The 26,734-nt window shown below is 40.9% G+C and overlaps 1 pseudogene; it reads right to left on the reverse strand.

Moving 5' to 3' along the window:
* Positions 1 to 8,726: 8,726 nt before the first annotated feature.
* LOC122009864 lies at positions 8,727 to 22,048 on the reverse strand (annotated as a pseudogene).
* Between the last annotated feature and the right edge of the window lie 4,686 nt (positions 22,049 to 26,734).

Raw genomic sequence — 26,734 nt, forward strand, 5'->3', positions numbered from 1 at the left:
TTAGGGAATGCCACCCTTGCGACCACAGGTTCACCTATTTTTGTATACCTACTATTTTACCCGCATATCTACTGGTCTATTAACGCTTCTTTCACTCTCATTTTTATCTACCTTTTACCCTTCTCAATAACTGCATTAAGGGTTTTAAAGATATACCAAGGGTTCATCCTATGATCTTCCTCCTCTGCAACATGCCTTCTTTCTCTATTCCATTCGCGGACCTTCTTGATGGACTTAGATATGATTTCTAGTTTGCCCAAAATTATCATAATTTATTGTGATAATAGTGGTGCAGTAGCAAACTCGAAGGAACCACGAGCCCATAAGGCAAGTAAACCCATTGAGCGCAAGTACCACCTAATACGAGACATTGTAAAACGAGGAGAAGTTTTTATTGCCAAGATTGCATCAGCATATAACCTGGATCCTTTCACTTAGGCCCTTCAGGCGAGAGCTTTTGATGGGCATGTTGAGGGAATGGAAATCAGATGCATGGCGGCATATATGGCAGCATAGTCTTTTAGTATAAGTGGGAAATTGTTAGGATGTATATTAAAAGCCTAGCTTTTTGTATGAATATTTATTTTGAAATGAGAATCATATTGGTCAAATTTCTACATTTAGTTAAATACAGGTGTCCATTTAATTTATATTGTGGATAACATGGTGTGTGATGTCACACAGAAGATCATGTTATCAGATCCTTATAAATTATAAATAGTAGCTCACAACCAAGATCTATTGGGACAAACTATTGGAATAGTTGTAGTGTAATTTGGTATTAGTTATCTTGACTATAAAATTACACTAGTACACTATGTGTATATTGAGTAGGACCATTTGCAGCGTGCCCATAAATTAGCTCATCCCTCAATCTTTTTCCATATTATTTGGCTTTGTTGTCGTTTCTCAATTACTTAACTTTCCCCCTTCTCCTCGCCTGTTCCACCAATTTTTTGCTCTCCTTCAAGTAGAAGATAGCCTTTTTAAGTTCCAGAGTCGCCCGAAGGCTATCTTATTCAACAAGATCCCAGCACAAGCAGAATGGAGACAAAAGTTCTTTTTGCATCTTCCTTCTCCTCCTCTATACCCTATCACTTGGCAACGGACTCTTCCCGCTCTTCCAAATCCTTAGGATGATGCCACCGACTTAACCTTTCATGCGTTCATGTCTAAATTGAAAGGGTCAAAATTTTATTTACCTGCACTAATTGTTGAAGGTTTGCTTTTTATCTTCGGAATAAGCTCCACATACACGGAATTGGAGGCTCCTTTTGGTGAGCTGCATATTCCCTGCTGTGCTCATGTGCTATTATACTTAACTTGTTTTCGCTTAAAAGTCTGTGGTTTTTATTCTTTTCAATTGATGTCATTCTCCCCACTCTGATGTATAAGAATACAGGGTTAACAAAACTAGTTTTGGAGAATCGTCGTCTCAACCCGACCCCTTCGTCTCTCGGCTTGCTTCCCCCTCAAGAGGTCCTTGTTGAGGCGCTTGAATCTTCCGAGGAAGAGAGTCCCTTCACTGCTCAGCGAGAGAGTACAATTGTTCTAAAGAATAGCACGACTTCAATCACTATTTTGAAATGTCTTGTGAGAGAGGTAAGGAACCTGTGCCTTATACTCGCATCCATCCCAACATTGCTCTTAACATGATGCGATCAGGTTTATTGATTCCAACAATTCTCCCAGTCACTCCTGCCTCTGGGGTAATTCCGAGCACGCCGGTGTCTCCATTGCCTTCCCAGATTTCTTCTCCTTCTCTTCCTGTAGTGAGAGCTAGAAGGACTCCTTGTAAAAGGTCCTCCAGTTTTATCTTACAAGATATTGCTACCAGGCCAACTATTGATTCTGTGCCTTCTGTTTTACCTCCCACCGTTCCTACTACTGTACCAAGACCACCTCTTACTTCTAGCATTGGTACCTCTTCCTCTCGTCCCAGTTTATTGCCTTCTTCTTCCCTTCCAGGGTCCTTGCCTTCTCCTTCTATGGGACCTTCAGCTCTGGTCCCTCCTCGAGTGCTTTTCAGGTTGGCCCAAGGTCTTCCTTCTTTGCTGAGGAATGATCCTATTCCTTCTTCTGTTGGCATCCTTCAGCTAAAGGACTCCATGGCTGACTATTGGGTACGAGGCCAGAACTCTATCAGAGGTAAAAATGTTTTTGATCAGGCTTATACTTACAATCAACAAGCCTCCACTGTAAGTATTCCTGATATATTTTTCTAGTTTATGTTCATGGATTTTAATTATGTTATTATATTCATCCAGTTTTTTGCCTCGAGCTTCTACTTGGGCAACTTGGCTGCTAGCCTAGAGAGGAAGAATAAAGAGTTGAAGAATCAATTAAGAGCTCTAAAGGCAGCCTCCCCTACTCTGGGCAATGAGGTCACCCAACTCCAAGAGAAGGTAAGTTCTCAAGCCAATCTGATGACCCTTTTGGAGAAGGATTTGCAGCATCATCGTCAAATATTAGGGGTTAAAGAAGAAGAGAAAAAGACTCTGGAGATGCAAATACAGAGCCTATTCTCTCAGTTGAGTGTTGAAGTAGCCCAGAAAAATAAGGCTATTTCATATGCTGTTCTCAGATCTTCTATCCTAAAACAATTTCAAACTTCCATCTCTAGATCTCCAAATGCAGCTCAAGAGTTGGTCTCAAAATTTTGAGCTATTATAGTTACAAGAGAGATTGAAAGCTCAAGATTCAGAAATAGACTTCCTCACTGAGGAGTCAGAGCGTCTCAAAATTGAAAAGGCCAGTTTCCAAGAGAAAGCGGAATGCCTTGAGTCAGAATTACAGACATATAAGGCGGGTGAAGAGGAAAGATGGGAAAACCATCGTCGCGAGTACCTGACTTCTCTTAAGTTCAAGAATGAGTTCACCAGTCGCATGGTGGGGACCTTAACTCATTCAGTTGATGGGGTTCTGACATAATTACGAGAAGGAGGGTTCTTACCTCAAGAACCTCCTCCCCGATTCATAGACCGTCGGTGACTTAACAAGGAGCTACCTAAGGACCTTGTCAGTAGTTTTTAGTAGAACTTTGGTGGATAGGTAAAACTATATGTGTTGAATTCTTTTGAGACCATATTCGTGAAGCTTACCTACTACTCCAAGTGTACTTGTAAATGAATTTTCAGAATGAATATATGTCAATTAAAGCATGAAAAGGAAAATTTGTGAAGTAGTGGGGCACATGTAGTATGTTTCTAAATTATGAATGACTAATCGAGAGTTAAGACATACCAGCTTGTCTTCGAAACTATCCTTGTTTTACTCCAGAACTTGAGGCTATTTTAATTGTAAATGTACTATCGAGCGAATGTAAGAGAGCCATCGCCTTGACATTTTTCAATCAGGAATATACTCCTGAATGAATTTGCATTAATATATGAAGGCTAGAAAATTGATATATTTTGATCAGGACTATGCTCTTGAGCGAATCTAGAATGATATGAGGAGGCTAAAGTATTGATATCTAGAAATCCAGAAGATTGATATATTATGGCTGGGGCTGTGCTCCCGAGTGAATCTGAATTAATATGAAAAGGTGAAAGTATTGATATATCTCGATCGGGCATGTACTCCCGAGCAAATATAAGATAATATTTGAAATCCCGAAGATTGATATATTCTGGTCGGGACTGTGCTCCCGAGCAAATCTGAATTAATCTTAAAAGGCAAAAGTATTGATATATCTCTATCGGACACGTACTCCCGAGCGAATATAAGATAATATTTGAAATCCGGAAGATTGATATATTCTGGTAGCGACTGTCCTCCCGAGTGAATCTGAATTAATATGAAAAGGCCAGAATATCACCACATTTCGGTCGGGAATGCCCTCCAGAGTGAGTTTGCATTAATATGAGAAGGCAAGAATATTGCCACATTTCGGTCGAGCATGTATTCCTGAGCGAATATAGGATAATACTTGAAATTCGACAGATTGATATATTCTAGTCGGGATTGCGCTCCTGAGCGAATCTGGCGCGATATGAGGAGACGAAAGTATTGATATATCTCGATCGGGCACGTACCCCCGAGCTAATATAAGATAATATTTGAAATTCAATAGATTAATATATTCTGGTCGAGATTGTGCTCCAGAGCAAATCTGAATTAATATGAAAAGGTTGGAATATCACCACCTTTCGGTCGAGAATGTCCTCCCGAGCGAGTTAGCCTGTGGTATTGAAGAAGTTTAGATCTGATATGTACCAGTTTCAGGCTTAGGGTTTCCTGATTGACTGGTGCTGAGCGGAGGAGGTCTGCTTGAACTTTGAGGGTTTAAAGTCTCCGGTTCTTCTCAAGGAAGCCAGACCGGTCACTCCTTAAGGTCTCCGATTGACTGTTGCCGAGCGGAGGAAGCACGCTCGAATAGCCTTGAGTGGAGGAGGCACAATCGACTATCAATGGTTTAAAGTCTATGGTTCCACTCAAGGAAGCCAGATCGGTCACTCCTTAAGGTCCCCGATCGACTATTGCCGAGCGGAGGAAGCATGCTCGAATAGCCTTGAGCGGAGGAGGCACGCTCGACTATTAATGGTTTAAAGTCTCCGGTTCCCCTTAAGGAAGCCAGATCGGTCACTCCTTAAGGTCCCCGATCGACTGTTGTCGAGCGGAGGAAGCACGCTCGAATAACCTTGAGCGGAGGAAGCACGCTCGACTATCAATGGTTTAAAGTCTTCGATTCCCCTCAAGGAAGCCACACCGGTCACTTTTTAAGGTCCTCGATCGACTGTTGCCGAGCGAAGGAAGCATGCTCGAATAGCCTTGAGTGGAGAAGGTACTCTCAACTATCAATGGTTTAAACTCTCCGGTTCCCCTCAAGGTAGTCAGATCGGTCACTCCTTAAGGTCCCCCATCGACTGCTGCCGAGTGGAGGAAGCACGCTTGAATAGCCTTGAGCGGAGGAGGCACGCTCGACTATCAATGGTTTAAAGTCCTTGTTTCCCCTCAAGTAAGTCAGATCGGTCACTCCTTAAGGTCCCCAATTGACAGTTGCCGAGTGGAGAATGTGTTAGCTATTTCGAGCCGCAAAAACTGCTTTTTATGTTGCGGAAACCTCGAAGCTAGCCACGGATCCGTGCGAAGATAAATAAAAATATTCATGTACATATTTGTCTACACTAGATCTACCTTAGATCTACATGAAAAGGAAGTATTACCCTTGTAGCGATGCCCTTCGCTTATCCCGCTCGCCCAAATGGTTGTCGGATCTCATAGAGTGTCAAGTGTACACTCCTCTACACGTATCCACACGGACAAAAGGTGGAGAAAACCACTTAGAGTGTGCTAGCACTCTTAAGAGGTCTCAACAATGGAGGAGAAGGAGAGAAGAAGAAGAGAGGAGGAAGAAGAAGCCTTGAATTGCCTTGATGGTCATTCAATTGTGGTCGGCCACTTAGAGGATCTTATACCTCCGTGTAATACCAAGAGTCATGGCTCTTGGTCTTCCTCATGAGGTGGCACACAATGATGCAACCTTGATGATGTGGAACATCATCATTGGCCAGCCCATGCCAAGTCACAATGAGCTGGCATTTAGTCAAGTCAAACTTGACCCTTCATCTTCCCTCTCAAGTCAAGTCAAACTTGACCTCTTATCTCCCATAGTTGATCAAATCTAACCTTTGATTCAAATCAATTTAATTTAATGAATCTCTATTCATTGGTTTAAATTGATTCAATGAATCATAGTCTAAATTAGACTCATTCGACACATGAATAAAATTGAGTTCAACTCAATTAGTCTAATCCGGATTACTCTTAATCCAATTTGCTTCATCACATGAACCTAATCCTCTTGGTCCATCATATGAACCTAATCTCCATCTAACAGCCCTTTGTGTGTGACCCTATAGGTTCTTGTAACGTTGGCAATGCTCCTAAACCCATTTAGAAACATAAGTAATGAGCGGTATCTAGCAACACATTATTACTACCCAAGTTGCAAGAATGTTGAGATCCAACATCACCATTGTGACTACAAATTGTGACTCTCACAATATGTGACAATGTCCTTCTATCCTTGACATCTAAATTGATCAATTGAGGCATAGACCGTGTCATCCACTAATCAATCTATGTCTTGAACTCCAAGTAGACTCACTCTAATCAAATGAGCTCAATATCTCATATTGACTTATTTGGGCATGGTCATGCACTTAGTGGTCTCACTCTATCAAGAATCATGATGTCACTTCCGTCATATAGGAGGGATAGATCCCATCTACATCACTCACATCCCTCCGCATAATTTGTTACATTCCCAGTAGTCACCTTTATAGTCCACCCATTTACGGGTGACATTTGACGAAGCCAAAGTATGCAACTCCTTATGTAGGGAACCATGGTGACTTCAGGTCCAAGGACTGATAGTCATACTAATAGTCACATGAGAAAGTATATGACACTCATATAACGATTTATGATACTTTCTCATGGTGGGTCATTCTATATACATTCTTCAATGTATACCCATGTGTCAACTTGATATCTAATATCCATGACTTATGAGATCAAGTCATCGAGTTAACCTACATGCTAGTCTCACCGCATTAACATTGTCCCTGAATGTTAATACTTGACTAGGAATGATTAAGAGTAGTGTTCTCTATATCATCTCATCATCAATTCAACCAATCAATTGATATAGATAAGAACGTTCTACTCAAGGACGCTATTATACTCAGTTATTTGGCACCAATACAAGTAAGTATAATAACCATAAAGAAATGCCTTTATATATATATAGGAATATGATACATCTAGTTCATACAACAATCATCATATGATTGGCTCTAGGGCTCTCACTAATAATCTCCCATTAGCACTAGTGCCAATCAGTATAGTCTCTAATACCCAATGACCTAGTGTGACCATCATGCTTTCTCTGTGCCAAAGCCTTGGTCAAGGGATCTGCGACGTTAGCCTCTGTGGGTACTCTGTAAATTTTCACATCTCCTCTATCGATGATCTCTCGAATGAGATGAAAGCTCCGTAGTATGTGTTTGGTCCACTGGTGTGAGCGAGGTTCCTTAGACTGCCAATTGCTCCATTGTTGTCACAATAGAGCTCTATAGGATCAGCTATGCTAGGAACCACCCAAGCTCAATAATGAACTTGCGGATCCAAACTGCCTCCTTTGCTGCTTCTGATGGAGCAATATACTCGGCCTCTATTGTAAAATCAGCAACTGTGTCCTGCTTCGATCTCTTCCAGATTACATCACCACCATTCAAGCAAACCATGAACCCAGACTGCGATCTATAATCATCCTGGTCAGTTTGGAAACTGGCATCACTGTAACCCTTTACAGCTAGCTCGCCATCGCCTCCAAATATCAAGAAATATTCTTTAGTCATACTCAAGTACTTAAGAATATTCTTGACCGCTATCTAGTGACACTCACCTGGATCTGACTGGTATGTGCTCGTCATACTTAAACCATACGAAACATCAGGACGAGGACATAGCATGGTGTACATGATAGATCCTATAGCTGAAGCATAAGGGATCTTATCCATGCGCTCTCTCTCCTCTCTAGAAGAGGGACTTTGAGTTTTTGAAAGACTTACACCATGTGACATCGGTAGAAATCCTTTCTTGGAATTCTGCATGGCAAACCGTAGTAATACCGTGTCAATATATGTACTTTGACTTAGGCCAAGCAATCTCTTAGATCTATCTCTATAGATCTTTATGCCTAGAATACAGGCTGCTTCACCTAAATCCTTCATTGAGAAACAATTCCCCAGCCAAGTCTTTACAGACTGCAACAAAGGGATATCATTTCCAATGAGTAGTATGTCATCTGCATACAATACAAGGATGACAACTGTGTTCCCAACAACCTTCATGTATACACAGGGTTTATCTTCATTCTTGATGAAACCAAACTGTTTGATTGCATCATCAAATCGAAGATTCCAGCTCTGAGAAGCTTGCTTTAGTCCATAAATGGACTTATGCAGCTTGCTTACTTTGCCAGTATGCAGTGGATCTACAAAACCCTTAGGTTGTGTCATGTACACATTCTCGAGCAAATTTCCTTTCAGAAATACGGTTTTGACATCCATCTGCCAGATCTCATAATCATTGATACGAACCCCACCAATAAATATGATGGAACCCGAAACAAAGGTGGATAGAACCCCAAGAACTAAACGACAAGAGTGTGAGCCTTAACCTGTAACCAAGAATTGGCACGAACCAAGCCTACGAAGGAAAGAAACGCCACACGTAGGCGTGATAAGTTTCGATGGGTTGAACGCCACGAGAGTATACTCGATAAGTTCAGCAAGTTCTTTTAAGAACTAAGAGAGCCCACAATCTCACCAAAAAAACTAAGTTCCTTCATACTAAGATGTCCCTCCCTTATATAATGGGAGTGAACAAGGAAAAATACAAGATAAGTACATGCACAATTAGAGTCCCAATGTTGCATGCCTCATGCAAGCTATCTAGAAATCTAAAACAAAATAAATGCATGCACAATTAGAGTCCCAAGTTGCATGCTTCATTAAACAATCTAAAATACTTAAGTCTTCATGCATGAACGAATTCTCATGCTTTGCATGCTTATTAGTGTTCTTCCGTTAAGCGCAGCCAGCCATGGGTAGTTATGCCCGATTACGTGGATTAGGCCACGACTAGCAGTTGCGAGTATCTTGGTTTCTCCTTGCTCATAGTCCTCCCAATGTTTTTTTGATTAGCCCATTTAGTGCTTCCTTGAAACGCTTTGCCCGTAGTCTTGTAATTGGGCCTTCCGGAAGTGATAACTGATCTCTCCTATCTTTAGCCCTTGGGCATACATCATTCTCCCCTTCTTGAAAAGGATTTGTCCTCAAATCATCACCTGCATCAAATGGGGATAAGTCAACAACATTAAAAGTAGAATGTACGCCATACTCACCTGGTAGTTCAAGTTTGTAGGCATTATCATTGATGCACTCTAATACTTGAAATGGGTCATCCCCTCGAGGTAAAAGTTTAGAACGACGTTTGTCCGGATATTGCTCCTTTTGGAGGTGCAACCAAACCCATTCTCCTGGTTCAAACACAATTTTCTTGCGCCCCTTATTAACTTGTTGCATGTATTGCTGAGTTCTTTTCTCAATATTCAGTCGTGCTTGTTCATGAATCTTCTTTACGAATTCGGCCTTCTGCTTACCATCTAAGTTACAGTTAAAGGAATCAAATCTAATGGTGACAAGGGATTGAAACCATAAACAATTTCAAATGGAGAAAATTTAGTCGCAGAATGTATGTTCCTATTGTAAGCAAATTCAACATGAGGTAGACAATCTTCCCATATTCACAAATTCTTGTTAATGACCGCACGAAGTAAAAAGGAAAAGGTTCGATTGACCACTTCAGTTTGCCCATCAGTTTGGGGATGACAAGTAGTAGAGAACAACAATTTAGTTCCTAATTTCCCACACAAAGTCTTCCAAAAATAACTCAAAAATTTTGCATCTCTATCAGAGACAATGGTCCTAGGCATGCCATGCAACCTAATAACTTCTTTAAAGAACAATTCAACTATATGCGATGCATCATCGGTTTTATGACATGGAATGAAATGTGCCATTTTAGAGAATCTGTCTACCACAACAAAAATTGAATCTCTCCCTCTCTTGGTCCGGGGTAATCCCAAAACAAAGTCCATTGAAATATCAGTCCAAGGTTCACTAGGTATAGGCAAAGGAGTATACAAGCCATGGGGTTTCAATTTAGATTTAGCTTGTTTGCAAGTGCTATACTTCTCACAAATTCTTTCCATGTCACGTTTCATATGAGGCCAAAAGAAATGATCCTGTAAAACCCCTAAAGTCTTAGTAACGCCAAAATGACCCATCAATCCACCACCATGTGCTTCCCTAGTGAATAATTCATGTAACGAACACATAGGCACACACAATCTTTTTCACGAAATAAAAACACATCATGCCTATAGAACTTACCAAATGCAACCTTATTGCATGCTTTGAACACCTTAGAAAAATCAGTATCGTTAGTATATAAATCCTTGATATATTCAAATCCAAGTAACTTTGTATCTAAAGTGTGTTGGGTTTTTCGGGCCGCGAAAACCGCTTTTCGCGTCGCGGAAACCCCGAATCGCCCAAGCCACGGATCTCGTGCAAGGTAAAACTTTCAAAAAATACGAGTACGAGTTCAAAACACGATCGACTCTTAGATCTACGAGGGAAAAACATTTACCCTTGATGCGTGCAATTCGCAATCCCGCAACGTCCAAAGGTAGCCGGATCTCGAGACCGTCAAGCGAACGGTCCTCTAGCGGTATCCACACGAACAAGGAGTGGTCTTCTACCACTCAAATATGGAGAGGAGAACCCACAAGTGTGCTAGCACTTTCTAGGGCTCTCGGATTGGATCTAAAAGGTGAGAAAGGAGAGAAGGGAAAAGGAACTCACACACTCTTCTAGGTACTCTCCTTTTGTGACCTTCACACCACCTAGTTGCTTGGAATCAACTCTCACTTCTTCTCCACCATGAAGCCACGACCATCAGCAGGCTAGAGAGAGGGAGAAGCACGCAAGGAAGAAGAAGTATTGAACACCATTCAATTTCCACCAAATGAAAACCTCTCATCACTTAGTGTGGCCGGCCACCACATGTGTAACCCCCACATTAATGTGGCCGGCCACATTAAGAGGATTAATGGTGTGTAACCTCCATGAGGTGGCACACCATTATATAAGGGGATGATGTGGCATGCCATGTAGGATGAGTCATCCTCATGATGTGGCAATTCATCAAGTCAAAACTTGATGTGTCAACCTCTATTAGGTCAAGTCAAACTTGACCAATTCTCTTCCTTGTTGAGTTAAATCCAAGCTTTGATTCAAGTCAATTTTAATTTAATGAATCTCAATTCATTAATATAAATTAACTCATGAATCAAATTTAAATTAGACTCATTCAACAATTGAATCTAATTGAGTCTAACTCAATAAGTCTAATTTGAATCCAATCTTTGATTCATCATATGAATCTAATCCTATTGGTTCATCATATGAACCTAATCTCCATGCACATGTTCTTTGTGTGTGACCCAATAGGTTCTTGTAACGTTGGCAATGTTATAAACTCCTTTAAAAACATAAGCAATGAACGACATCTAGCAATACATCATTGCTACCCAAGTTACAAGAAATGTTGAGATCCAACATCAACTTGTGACTACTAATTGTGACTCCTCACAATATGTGACAAGTGTCCTTCTATCCTAGACATCTAGATTGATCAATGTGAGGCATAGACCGTGTCATCCTCTGACCAATCTAAATCTTGAACTCCGAGTAGACTCACTCAATCAAATGAGCTCAATATCTCATATTGACTCATTTGGATATGGCCATACACTTCGTGGTCTCACTCTATCAAGAATATCGATGTCTCTCCCGTCATATAGGAGGGATAGATCCCATCTACATCACTCACATCCCTCTGCATAATTTGTTATATACCCAGTAATCGCCTTTATAGTCCACCCAGTTACGGGTGACGTTTGACGAAACTAAAGTACATAACTCCTTATGTAGGGATCCATGGTGACTTCAGGTCTAAGGACTAATAGTCATACTAATAACCACATGAGAAAGTATATGACACTCATATAACGATCCATGATACTTTCTCATGGCGGGTCATTCAGTATACATTCTCTAATGCAAACCCATGTGTCAGCTTGATATCTCTATATCCATGACTTGTGAGATCAAGTCATCGAGCTGACCTACATGCTAGTCTTATTGTATTAACATTGTCCCTGAATGTTAATACTCGACTAGGAATGTTTTAGAGTAGTATTCCCTATATCATCTCACTATCGATTCAACTAATCGATTGATATAAGTATGAACGTTCTACTGTAGGATGTTACTATACTTATTTTATCTGACACTAATACAAATAAGCATAATAACCAAAAACCAATGCCTTTATTAATATACAAAAATATGATATACATGAGTCCATACAATCATCAAATGATCGGCTCTAGGGCTCTAACTAACAATCTCCCACTAGCACTAGTGCCAATCAGTATAGGCTCTATGGCCTAATGACCTAGTGTGACCATCATGCTTTCTCTGTGCCAAAGCCTTGGTCAAGGGATCTGCGATGTTAGCCTCTGTAGGTACTCTGCAAATCTTCACATCTCCTCTATTGATAATCTCCCGAATGATATGGAAGCGCCGTAGTATGTGCTTGGTCCGCTGGTGTGAGCGAGGTTCCTTCGCCTGTGCTATAGCTCCATTGTTGTCACAATAGAGCTCAACCGGGTCAGCAATGCTAGGAACCACCCCAAGTTCAGTGATGAACTTGCGAATCCAAACTGCCTCCTTTGCTGCCTCTGATGCAGCAATATACTCGGCCTCTGTTGTAGAATCAGCTACTGTGTCCTGCTTCGAACTCTTCCAGCTCACAGCACCACCATTTAAGCAAAACACGAACCCTGACTGCGATCGGTAATCATCCTGATCGGTCTGGAAGCTGGCATCACTGTAACCCTTTACAGTTAGCTCATCATTGCCTCCATATATCAAGAAATATTCTTTAGTCCTTCGTAAGTACTTAAGAATATTCTTGACCGCTATCCAGTGACTTTCACCTGGATCTGACTGGTATCTGCTCGTCATGCTCAAAGCATACGAGACATCAGGTCGAGTACATAGCATGGCGTACATGATCGATCCTATGGCTGAGGCATAAGGGATCTGATCCATGCGGTCTCTCTCCTCTCTAGAAGAGGGACCTTGAGTCTTCGAAAGACTCACGCCATGTGACATCGGCAGAAATCCCTTCTGCATGGCAAATCGAAGGAGTACCTTGTCAATGTATGTACTCTGACTTAGGCCAAGCAATCTCTTAGATCTATCCCTATAGATCTGTATAACTAGAATGCGGGATGCCTCACCTAAGTCCTTCATTGAGAAGCAACTCCCTAACCAGGTCTTGACAGACTGAAGCATAGGGATGTCCTTCCCAATGAGTAGTATGTCATCTACATACAATATGAGGAAGACAACTATATCTCCTACAACCTTCTTGTAGACACAAGGCTCATCTTCGTTCTTGATGAAACCAAACTGTTTGATTGCATCATCGAATCGAAGATTCCAGCTCCGAGAAGCTTGCTTTAGTCCATAAATGGACCTATGCAGCTTGCATAGTATGCTGTGGATCTACAAAACCCTCAGGTTGTGTCATGTACACATCCTCGAGTAGGTTTCCATTCAGAAACGCAGTTTTGACATCCATCTGCCATATCTCATAGTCATGGTAGGCTGCAATAGCAAGCATGATCCGAATGGACTTAAACATCGCTACTGGAGAAAAAGTTTCATCATAGTCAATACCATGAATCTGCTTGAAACCTTTAGCTACTAAGCGACCCTTATAGATAAGTCCATCCATGTCAGTCTTTCTCTTAAAGACCCACTTACACCCAATGGATTTTACCCCTTCAGGTGGATCAACCAAAGTCCATACTTGGTTGGTGTACATGGATTCATCTCGGATCTCATGGCTTCTAGCCATTTCTCGGAATCTGGTCTCATCACAGCTTCCTAATAGGTGGTAGGCTCATCCTCTATGAGCATAACGACATCATGATCAGACAAGAGAAATGAATATCTCTCAGGCTGACGACGTACCCTATCAAACCTGCGAAGAGGTATGTCTACTTGAACTGGTTGTTGTTCCTCAACTCCTTGTGGAAAAACATCATCCACAACACTTTGTGGTTCCAGTTCAATTTCCATCGAGGCATCAGTGCTATTGTTCGCATCTTGAACTTCTTCAAGATCGAACGTGCTCCCACTAGTCTTTCTAGAAACAAAGTCCCTTTCTACAACTACCTTGTGCTGACTGGGAATGTAAAAGTAATATCCCTTAGTTTCCTTGGGATATTCGATGAAATAGCACTTGTCGGATTTGGGTCCTAATTTGTCCGAGACTTGGCGTCGTACGTAAGCCTCACAACCCCAAATCCTCATAAAGACACCTGGCATCTCTCCCATCCATATCCTATATGGTGTCTTTATCACGGCCTTGGATGGAACTCGGTTGAGAATGAAAGCTGCCGTGTCTAGAGCATATCCCCATAGATATGTCGGAAGACCTGTGACTCATCATAGATCGTACCATATCTAATAAGGTACGATTCCTCCGTTGGATACACCATTCTACTGTGGTCTTCCGGAGGAGTGAGTTGGGATAGAATCCCACACTCGGCCTAGATAGTCACGAACTCATGGCTAAGGTATTCTCCACCGGATTGGATCAAGTATCTTAATACTCTTGCCAAGTCGGTTGTGCTTCATTCTTGAATTCTTTGAACTTTCAAAGGATTCGGACTTATGTGTCATTAAGTACACATAACCGTATCAACTCATCAGTAAATGTGATGAAGTACCTATAACCGCCTCTAGCAGCGACATTGAAAGGGCCACATACATCACTATGTATGAGTCCTAACAAATCAGTTGCTCTCTCGCTGTGCCCACTAAAGGGAGTCTTGGTCATCTTGCCTCGTAGGCATGACTCGCAGACCTCATATGATTCAAAATCAAATGAGTCCAGCATTCCATCCTTATGGAGCTGGGATAAGCGCTTGTCATTTATATGACCTAAGCGACAGTGCCAGAGGTAGGTTTGGTTCATGTCATTTGACTTGAACGTCTTGGTATTTATGTTATAGATAGGGCTCTCAAGGTCTAGAATATAGAGTCCGTTTATTAGAGGTGCACTACAATAGAACATATCGTTTAAATAGACAGAACTACATTTGTTCTTTATTATAAACGAGAACCCTTTCTTGTCCAAACAAGAAACTGAAATTATGTTCTTAGTCAAGGCAGGCACATAACAACAATCATCTAATTCTAGTACTAGCCTAGAGGGAAGAGATAGATGATAAGTTCCTACAGCAATAGCAGCAACTCGTGCTCCATTGCCTACTCGTAGGTCTATCTCACCCTTCGTCTATTTCTCAGCGCTTGTACATTAGTACAAATGTGCGAAGCACATCCGATATCTAATACCCACGATGAAGAAATAGAGAGGTTGACTTCTATAACATGTATACCTGAAGTAGAAATCTTATTTCTCTTCTTCGTAAGATCTTCCAGGTATTCTTTGGAGTTCCTCTTCCAGTTCCTTGCTTGTCCTTGATATAGGTGACAAAGATGTTCAACCATATCGTAAGCGCTCATCAACTCATGTTGCTTCTGAAGCTCAGAGTTCATGGTTGCGAGCATAAGACAGGACACATCTAATGCGTCATCTTGATGCTTCTTGTAAGCATCCCGGTCAGCTGGCGTGGGAGCCTCCGGAATGGGCTGCTCTAGAACGTACAGTTTACGTTCCTGAGTGAGAACTATTCTCAGGTTCCTGTACCAGTCCAGGAAATTTGCTCCGTTGAGCTTGTCCTTCTTAAGGACAGATCGCAGAGAGAAAGTGTTCGTATTCGACGTCATGGATATTCTACAACAGAAATAAATGCAGAAATAAATATCATATTCTTTTAAAATCATTTAATTAGGCCTTTAATTAAATGATGCTCCCACTGAATACTATAATTCTTGTGGGACAAGATCCACATCATACTAACCCTTGAGTTAGCTTTGGCTAATACGCCCAAGGCTTAGTATGATCGGTAGGTAACGATTACCAATTACATCTCTATGCAACTCTTGTTTATAGAATCAATATCTGCATTTATATTAAAACTTGAGTTAGCTTTGGCTAATACGCCCGAGAGTTAATATAGATGTGATTTTGACCTATCTTTTCCAACCATTGGAATAATGCCTATAGTTGACTCGATCCAACCGAGTAACTCGGAATACTCAATCTAATTGAGTTTGTATTCACCCATGTGTTGATAGGCAGGACCAAGATTGTCCCTCCGTACCCTACCAAGATAATATGTATTGCTCTGCTTTGGCAGATTCAACAATACATGTGATCGAGGTAGTGATAGGTATCACGGCACGGTTAGGCATTTAGAGTTGGTTCGATCGAGATCTAATCTAATCGAAAAGGATGCATCTTGTGCACGACTTAGATCTAATCTAATCGCAAGGGTGCATCATGTGCACGACTTAGATCTAATCTAATCGTAAGGCACTAATTAATTAATTACTTGTTAAACATGCATCATATACATAAGCAATTAACTAATTAAGCTATTTGTGATTTAGTCATGGCCCTACTACGATCTTCTCAAGCCAATGAGAAGATCGAATGGTCAACCTAGGGTCAACAGCTTCTCCAAGCTCTTCCCTTTGACCACCTTGTGTTGCTCGTGCCCGCCTCGGAACTCCGTCTCGTGTGGACCCTCCACTGCTCCAATTTGTACATTACAATTTGAAACTCGAGTTACATTCGAGTCTAAATCTAATTTACAACAAGAATATAAGAGAAAGGCACGACGCGCAGGTCGCGGAAAAATAAAACATACACATAACGGCACGCAGGCCGTATTATGAATTACAACACAATCCAATCATATTGGGTTTTTGGGCCATGACTATCACAAAATTAATATATAATTCAAAATTATATATTTTCATAATTTTCTATAATTTTAAAAATAATTTTTTACAATTTTTACAAGTAAAATTTCCCAGTGGTCCCGTTTAGCGGTTTCGGGCCCCTTGCGGGGCCCAGGGGCAGCGCCCCTACCCGCGATCTAACCATCGCGAGGGTTCCTTTGCGATCCAACAGCGCCTAAACCCGCTGTCCCAAAACGATTTGGGCCGAGACATTGTCATTTCGAAAAAATCTTCCCGGCGGGTTCGTTTTTAGCGATTTCGGGTGCAATCGCAGAGCAAATCCCCTTGCGGGGTTAGGGGCAGTACCCCTACCCATGATCTAACCATCGTGAGTTGCTCCTTTGCGATCTAATGGCACCCAAGCCCGCTGTCCCAAACGGATTTGGGGCAAAACGAAGCCTTTCCGGTAGCCGAAGCCTACAAGTGCCGAGACACTTGTGCTTCGCTTCTACGGAAAAATTACCCATACAAACTATAAAATCATAATCTTACAGAAAATTACAGAAACTTTAGTTTTCATAAAACCAAAAATCAAACTCGTACAAGCCTTGCACGTGGCTCTGATACCACTTGTCGCGGAAACCCTGAATCGCCCAAGCCACGGATCTCGTGCAAGGTAAAACTTTCGAAAAATACGAGTATGAGTTTAAAACACGATCGACTCTTAGATCTACGAGGGAAAAACATTTACCCTTGATGCGTGCCCTTCGCAATCCCGCAACGTCCAAAGGTAGCCGGATCTCGAGACCGTCAAGCGAACGGTCCTCTAGCGGTATCCACACGAACAAGGAGTGGTCTTCTACCACTCAAAGATGGAGAGGAGAACCCACAAGTGTGCTATCACTTTCTAGGGCTCTCAGATTGGATCTAAAAGGTGAGAAAGGAGAGAAGGGAAAAGGAACTCACACACTCTTCTAGGTACTCTCCTTTTGTGACCTTCACACCACCTAGTTGCTTGGAATCAACTCTCACTTCTTCTCCACCATGAAGCCACGACCATCAGCAGGCTAGAGAGAGGGAGAAGCACCCAAGGAAGAAGAAGCATTGAACACCATTCAATTTCCACCAAATGAAAACCTCTCATCACTTAGTGTGGCCGGCCACCACATGTGTAACCCCCACATTAATGTTGCCGGCCACATTAAGAGGATTAATAGTGTGTAACCTCCATGAGGTGGCACACTATTATATAAGGGGATGATGTGGCATGCCATGTAGGATGAGTCATCCTCATGATGTGGCAATTCATCAAGTCAAAACTTGATGTGTCAACCTCTATTTGGTCAAGTCAAACTTGACCAATGCTCTTCCTTGTTGAGTTAAATCCAAGCTTTGATTCAAGTCAATTTTAATTTAATGAATCTCAATTCATTAATATAAATTGACTCATGAATCAAATTTAAATTAGACTCATTCAACAATTGAATCTAATTGAGTCTAACTCAATAAGTCTAATTTGAATCCAATCTTTGATTCATCATATGAATCTAATCCTATTGGTTCATCATATGAACCTAATCTCCATGCACATGTTCTTTGTGTGTGACCCAATAGGTTCTTGTAACGCTGGCAATGTTATAAACTCCTTTAAAAACATAAGCAATGAGCGGCATCTAGCAATACATCATTGCTACCCAAGTTACAAGAAATGTTGAGATCCAACATCACCTTGTGACTACTAATTGTGACTCCTCACAATATGTGACAAGTGTCCTTCTATCCTAGACATCTAGATTGATCAATGTGAGGCATAGACCGTGTCATCCTCTGACCAATCTAAATCTTGAACTCCGAGTAGACTCACTCAATCAAATGAGCTCAATATCTCATATTGACTCATTTGGATATGGCCATACACTTCGTGGTCTCACTCTATCAAGAATATCGATGTCTCTCCCGTCATATAGGAGGGATAGATCCCATCTACATCACTCACATCCCTCTGCATAATTCGTTACATACCCAGTAATCGCCTTTATAGTCCACCCAGTTACGGGTGACGTTTGACGAAACCAAAGTACATAACTCCTTATGTAGGGATCCATGGTGACTTCAGGTCTAAGGACTAATAGTCATACTAATAACCACATGAGAAAGTATATGACACTCATATAACGATCCATGATACTTTCTCATGGCGGGTCATTCAGTATACATTCTCTAATGCATACCCATGTGTCAGCTTGATATCTCTATATCCATGACTTGTGAGATCAAGTCATCGAGCTGACCTACATGCTAGTCTTATTGTATTAACATTGTCCCTGAATGTTAATACTCGACTAGGAATGATTTAGAGTAGTGTTCCCTATATCATCTCACTATCGATTCAACTAATCGATTGATATAAGTATGAACGTTCTACTCAAGGACGTTACTATACTTATTTTATCTGACACTAATACAAATAAGCATAATAACCAAAAATCAATGCCTTTATTAATATACAAAAATATGATATACATGAGTCCATACAATCATCAAATGTTCGACTCTAGGGCTCTAACTAACAAAGTGGACAGTAAAGCATACCTTCGAGATAGTGCATCAGCAACTACGTTCTCCTTTCCTTGCTTATATTTGATCACATAAGGAAATGTCTCAATGAATTCTACCCATTTAGCATGGCGTCGGTTCAACTTATGTTGGCTCTTCAAATGCTTTAGAGATTGATGATCTGTGTGAATCACGAATTCTTTTGGCCATAGGTAATATTGCCATGTCTCCAATGCTCTCACCAATGCATACATTTCCTTGTCATATGTGGGATAGTTGAGAGTGGCTCCACTCAACTTCTCACTGAAATAAGCAATGGGTCTCATTTCCTGCATAAGCATAGCACCTATACCAACACCAAAAGCATCACATTCGATTTCAAAGGTTTTAGAAAAATCTGGTAGAATTAGTAAAGGAGCAGAACTTAGCTTTTCTTTCAAAGTGTTGAAGGCCCTCTCTTTCTCCTCTCCCCACTTGAATGACTCATTTTTCTTGATGACTTTAGTAAGAGGAGCTGCAATATTGCTAAAATCACGAACAAACCGTCGATAGAAGCTGGCCAAACCATGGAAACTCCTCACTTGGCTAATTGTTGTCGGTGTTGGCCACTCTTGGATTGCTTTCACCTTTTCCTCATCCATCTCAACGCCTTTAGTACTAACAACAAAACCAAGAAACATGACTTTCTCCGTACAAAAGGTGCATTTATCGAGGTTAGCAAAAAGCTTTTCTTCTTTTAGCACACTCAAAACTAACCTTAAATGTGTAACATACTCTTCTAAGCTTCTGATAAAAATCAAAATATCATCAAAATACACAACTACAAATTTCCTTAAGAAAGCACGCAAAACATGGTTCATCAAACGCATAAAAGTGCTAGGAGCATTAGTTAAGCCAAAAGGCATTACTAACCATTCATATAAGCCATGCTTAGTTTTAAAATCAGTTTTCCATTCATCACCTTCTTTCATCCTAATCTGATGATATCCAATCCTAAGATCAATTTTTGTGAACACATAAGAACCATGCAATTCATCAAGTATATCATCAATCCTAGGAATTGGATGGTGATAGTTTACCGTGATGTTGTTGATGGCTCGACAATCCATGCACATCCTCCATATTCCGTCCTTCTTGGGAACTAGTAACACAGGCACGGTGCAAGGACTCATGCTTTCTCGAACATACCCCTTTTCTAATAATTCATTAACTTGCCTCTGAAGTTTCTTTGCTTCCTCCGGATTGCTTCTATAGGTAGGTCGATTCGGAATGGAGGCACCAGGTATGAAGTCAATTTTGTGCTCAATTCCTCTAATGGGAGGTAAACCATGCGGAACCTCTCAGGAAAGACCTCCTCGAATTCCTGTAAGAGAGAAACAATAACACTAGGCAAAGAATTGTTAAGGTCGTTAGTGCTCAAGAGTGCCTCCTTATACAAAAGGATAAGGGACAGCTGATTTGAAAACAAAGCTCGCTTAATCTCACTTTTTTTTACATAAAAAATATTTTTCTTTCTCTCTCCTTTTTTTTCCTAGCCCACTCCTTTTGTCTCTTTCCTCTCATCTTCTTTCCTCTCATTTTTCTTTCCCTCTACTTCTTTTTTCTCAATTTGTTTTCTCTCAATTTCTTTTTCTTTCTTCTTTTCATTTGCTTTTTGTAGTCTCAACTGGTCCTCCATAACTTGTCTTGGAGTCAACGGTACAAGAATAATAGGTTGACCTTTCAAAGTAAAACTATACTTATTTGTGAGGTCATCATGTGTTACCTTTCGATCGAATTGCCAAGGTCTTCCCAACAATAGATGACATGCATGCATGGGAACCACGTCACACAACAGCTCATCTTCATATTTGCCAATGGATATTGCTACCAAGACTTGTTTTGTTACCTTGATTTCTCCACAATCGTTTAGCCACTGGAGTCAATAAGGTCGCGGATGTTTTCGAGTTGGTAGTGACAATTTCTCCACCAAATCAGTACTTGCCACATTGGTGCAACTCCCCCTTGTTATTGACAAAGCAACGGGTATGAAACAAGTTTTCCCTTTGATTACCTTCTTCCTCCTTAGCTTGTAAATTGAGAACTCGTCGGGCCACCAATAAGTCTCCGATAACAGCATGTTGTTCATCATCACGGTCCTCTTTTTATGGCACTTCTTCAACTATCTCATCCTCATCTTCCGACTCAAGTTCACCTTGGGCGTTTATTACCATCATCCTTTTGTTCACACATTGACTAGCTATATGCCCATGCCCTTGACATTTAAAACACTTGATATCACGAGTTTTGGAGGAAATGAGCTCGCGATTACCTTGAGTAGTAGATGGTGTAGGTTTGGGCTTCTTGAAGGGTTCAAACTTTGGCTTATTTTGAGGTTGTTCCTCCTTCCTTGGAGCTGTCCGCCATGTGCCATGAGTAGTCATTGGTTGCCCCCTCCTAGCTAATCCTCTCCTCTTGAGTTGTTCTTCCACTTTTTGTGCTTGGTGGACCATGTCTGACAGCTCAACATAATGCTGCAATTCAACAATATCAACAATTTCTGGGTTTAAACCATGTAAAAACCTAGCCATGGTGGCTTCCCGATCTTTATCGATATTAGCTCGGATCATAGACAACTCCATCTCCTTGAAATATTCATCCACACTTTTGGAGCCTTGAGATAACCTTTGAAGCCGCTGATATAAGCTTCTATAATAATGGATGGGTACAAACCTCCTTCTCATGAGCACTTTCATCTCCTCCCAAGTGGACACAGGTTGCTCTCTATTCCTTCTCCGAGTCATCACCACTTGATCCCACCAAACAATAGCATAATCAGTGAATTCAATGGCAGCTAACTTCACCTTTTTAAACTCTGAGAATTCATGACAGTCAAACACCATTTCCATCTTAGTTTCCCATTCCAAGTAAGCTTCTAGGTCATTTCTTCCTTGGAAGGTTGGAATTTTAATCTTAATCCCTCCTAAATCATTATTTCTTCTAGTTCCGTTTCTATCTCCTCGATGTCCAATCCTGCCCCGATTGTAGTTTTGCTCATCAAAGTCTTCCACAATAACCTCTTTCATCTTCTTCGACATCAATCCCTTGGGCATGTCTTCGTTGTGGTCTAGTAATACGGTCTTGTTGATGTCTTCTTGGTGTCCCATCCTCCACCCGATCCAACATCTCATTGATAGATTCTAATTCCGCCCTCATCATCCACTACATCTCCCCCATCAATGCTTGTAATTGCAGGTTCAGAAGTGGCCTAGCCCCCTCATTTGCTCCATCCTCCTGGTTGTTGGACATGGCTGCAAAATGAAAGAAAACCTCATAAGCACTCAACTCACGTTTGGGTGGTAGCTCTCAATTGATGATATCTCTCAGTTCTTGATCAAACACTAGAACAAATCAGAATATCACGTAGCAATTCAAAAGATACCACCGAAACTTATGATGGCAGAATTTTAAGAGAAAATGAAAGAGTAGAAGTTTGAGAATAAGGAAAACAAGAAAAGATTTGTTGAAGACAATTTACTTCGATTCACACAAGCAGTTTTTTTTTTTGCTTTCTTCTCCTTCTTCTTTTTTTTTTGTCTTTTCGTTGCGCTCTTTTTTTTCCACGATTTTTTTTTGCTTTTGGCTGAACAACAAGTAAAGATAGATTTGCACTTGCCTTTGAACCGAAGCTCTGATACCAGATGATACGAACCCCACCAATAAATGTGATGGAACCCGAAACAAAGGTGGATAGAACCCTAAGAACTAAACGACAAGAGTGTGAGCCTTAACCCGTAACCAAGATTTGGCACGAACCAAGCCTACGAAGGAAAGAAACGCCACACCTAGGGGTGATAAGTTTCGATGGGTTGAATGCCACGAGAGTATACTCGATAAGTTCAGCAAGTTCTTTCAAGAACTAAGAGAGCACACAATCTCACCAAAAAAACTAAGTTCCTTCATACTAAGATGTCCCTCTCTTATATAATGGGAGTGAACAAGGAAAAATACAAGATAAGTACATGCACAATTAGAGTCCCAATGTTGCATGCCTCATGTAAGCTATCTAGAAACCCAAAACAAAATAAATACATGCGCAATTAGAGTCCCAAGTTGCATGCTTCATTAAACAATCTAAAATACTTAAGTCTTCATGCATGAACGAATTCCCATGCTTTGCATGCTTATTAGTGTTCTTCCGTTAAGCGCAGCTAGTCATGGATGGTTATGCCCGATTACGTGGATTAGGCCACGACTAGCAGTTGCGATTATCTTGGTTTCTCCTTGGTCATAGTCCTCCCATTGTTTTTTTGATTAGCCCATTTAGTGCTTCCTTGAAACGCTTTGCCCGTAGTCTTGTAATTGGGCCTTCCGGAAGTGATAACTGATCTCTCCTATCTTCAGCCCTTGGGCATACATCAATCGTGGTATACTGCAATAGCAATCCTGATCCGAATGGACTTAAACATCGCTACTAGAGAAAAAGTTTCATCATAGTCAATACCATGAATTTGCTTGAAACCTTTAGCTACCAAACGACCCTTATAGGTAAATAGTCCATCCATGTCAGTCTTTCTCTTAAAGACCCACTTTCACCCAATGGGTTTGACGCCTTCAGGTGGATCAACCAAAATCCATACCTGGTTGGTGTACATGGATTCCATCTCGGATCTCATGGCCTCTAGTCATTTATTAGAATCTAGTCTCATCACAGCTTCCTGATAGGAGGTAGGCTCATTCTCAACGAGCATAACGTCATCATGGTCAAACAAGAGAAAAGAGTATCTCTCAGGCTGACGAAATATCCTGTCAGACCTGCAAAGAGATAGGTCTACTTGAACTGGTTGTTGTTCCTCAACTCCTTGTGCAACAATCTCATCATCAACAACATTTTGTGGTTCCAGTTCAACTTCCATCAAGGCTTCAGTGCTATGATCCATATCTTGAACTTCTTCAAGATCGAACGTACTCCCACTAGTTTTTCAAGAAACAAAGTCCTTTTCTAGAAATATCCCAGTCTTAGCCACAAACACTTTGTGGTGACTGGGAATGTAGAAGTAATATCCCTTCGTTTCCTTGGGATATCCTATAAAATAACACTTATCGGATCTGGGTCCCAGTTTGTCCGAGACTTGACGTCGAACGTAAGCCTCACAACCCCAAATCCTCATAAAGATATTTGGGCATCTCTCCCAATCCATATCCTATATGGTATCTTTATCACAACTTTGGATGGAACACGGTTAAGTGTGAAGGCTGCTGTGTCTAGAGCATATCCCCAAAAAGATAGACGAAGATCTATGTGACTCATCATAGATCGTACCATATCTAATAGGGTACGATTCCTCCTTTCGGATACACCATTCCACTGTGGTATTCCAGGAGGAGTGAGTTGGGATAGAATCCCACACTCAGTTAGATAGTTACGAAACTCATGGCTAAGGTACTCACTACCTCGATCTGATCGAAGTATTTTACTACTCTTGTCTAGCTGGTTTTGTACTTCATTCTTGAATTCTTTGAATTTTTCAAAGGATTGTGACTTATGTGTCATTAGATACACATAACCATATCTACTGAAGTTATCAGTAAATGTAATGAAGTACCTATAACCACCTCTGGCAGTGACATTGAAAGGGTCACATACATCACTGTGTATAAGTCCTAACAAGTTAGTTGCTCTTTCACTATGTCCACAAAAGGGAGTCTTGGTCATCTTGCCCAATAGGCATGACTCGCATATCTCATATGATTCAAAATCAAATGAGTCCAGAAAACCATCTTTATGAAGTTGGGATAAGCGATTCTCATTTATATGACCTAAGCGACAATGCCAGACATAGGTTCGGTTCATTTTATTTGACTTGAACCTTTTGGTACTTATGTTATAGATGGGGTTCTCTAAGTCTAGAATATAGAGTCCGTTCATCAGAGGTGTACTACAATAGAACATATCTTTCAAATAAATGGAACAACATTTGTTCTTTATTATAAATGAAAAGTCTTTCTTGTCTAAACAAGAAACTAAAATGATGTTCTTTGTGAGAGCAGGCACATAACAACATTCATCTAATTCTGTTAGCTAGAGCCCTAGAGGCAATCATTTGATGATTGTATTTTGGACTTGTTGTATCATATTCTAAATAAATAAAGGCATTTGGTTTTTGGTTATTATACTTACTTGTATTGGTGCCAAATAAACTAAGTATAATAACGTCCTTGAGTAGAAGGTTCTTACCTATATCAATCGATTGGTTGAATCGATAGTGAGATGATATAGGGAACACTACTCTTAATCATTCCTAGTCGAGTATTAACATTCAGGGACAATGTTAATGCAATAAGACTAGCATGTAGGTCAACTCGATGACTTGATCTCACAAGTCATGGATATAGAGATATCAAGTTGACACATGGGTATGCATTAGAGAATATATACTGAATGACCCGCCATGAGAAAGTATCATGGATCGTTATATGAGTGTCATATACTTTCTCATGTGACTATTACTATTTATACTCAACCAAGTTCCATCCAAGGCCATGATAAAGACACCATATAGGATATGGACTGGGAGAGATGCCCAGGTGTCTTTCATGAGGATTTGGGGTTGTGAGGCTTACGTTAGATGTCAAGTCTTAGACAAATTAGGACCCAAATCTGACAAGTGCTATTTTATAGGATATCCCAAGGAAACTAAGGGATATTACTTCAACATTCCCAGTCAGCACAAGGTAGTTGTGGCAAAGACTGGGGTCTTTCTAGAAAGGGACTTTGTTTCTAGAAAAACTAGTGGGAGCACATTCGATCTTGAAGAAGTTCAAGATGCGAACAATAGCACTGATGCCTCGATGGAAGTTGAACTGGAACCACAAAGTGTTGTGGATGATGATGTTCCACAAAGAGTTGAGGAACAACAACCAGTTCAAGTAGACATACCTCTTCGCAGGTCTAATAGGGTACGTCGTCAGCCTGAGAGATACTCATTTCTCTTGTCTGACCATGATGACGTTATGCTCATAGAGGATGAGCCTACAACCTATCAGGAAGCTGTGATGAGACCAGATTCCGAGAAATGTCTAGAGGCCATGAGATCCGAAATGGAATCCATGTACACCAACCAAGTATGGACTTTGGTTGATCCACCAGGTAAAACCATTGGGTGTAAGTGGGTCTTTAAGAGAAAGACTGACATGGATGGACTTATCTATAAGGGTCGCTTGGTAGCTAAAGATTTCAAGCAGATTCATGGTATTGACTATGATGAAACCTTTTCTCCAGTAGCGATGTTTAAGTCCATTCGGATCATGCTTGCTATTGCAGCCTACCATGACTATGAGATATGGCAGATGGATGTCAAAACCGCGTTTCTGAATGGAAACCTACTCGAGGATGTGTACATTACACAACTTGAGGGTTTTGTAGATCCACAGCATACTAGCAGAGTATGCAAGCTGTATAGGTCCATTTATGGACTAAAGCAAGCTTCTCGGAGCTGGAATCTTCGATTTGATAATGAAATCAAACAGTTTGGTTTCATCAAGAATGAAGATGAACCTTGTGTCTACAAGAAGGTTGTAGGGGACATAGTTGTCTTCCTCATATTGTATGTGGATGACATACTGCTCATTGGGAAGGACATCCTTATGCTTCAGTCTGTCAAGAC

The sequence above is a fragment of the Zingiber officinale genome, chromosome 8A (genome assembly GCF_018446385.1).
Source record: "Zingiber officinale cultivar Zhangliang chromosome 8A, Zo_v1.1, whole genome shotgun sequence".
NCBI classification, from domain to species: domain Eukaryota; kingdom Viridiplantae; phylum Streptophyta; class Magnoliopsida; order Zingiberales; family Zingiberaceae; genus Zingiber; species Zingiber officinale.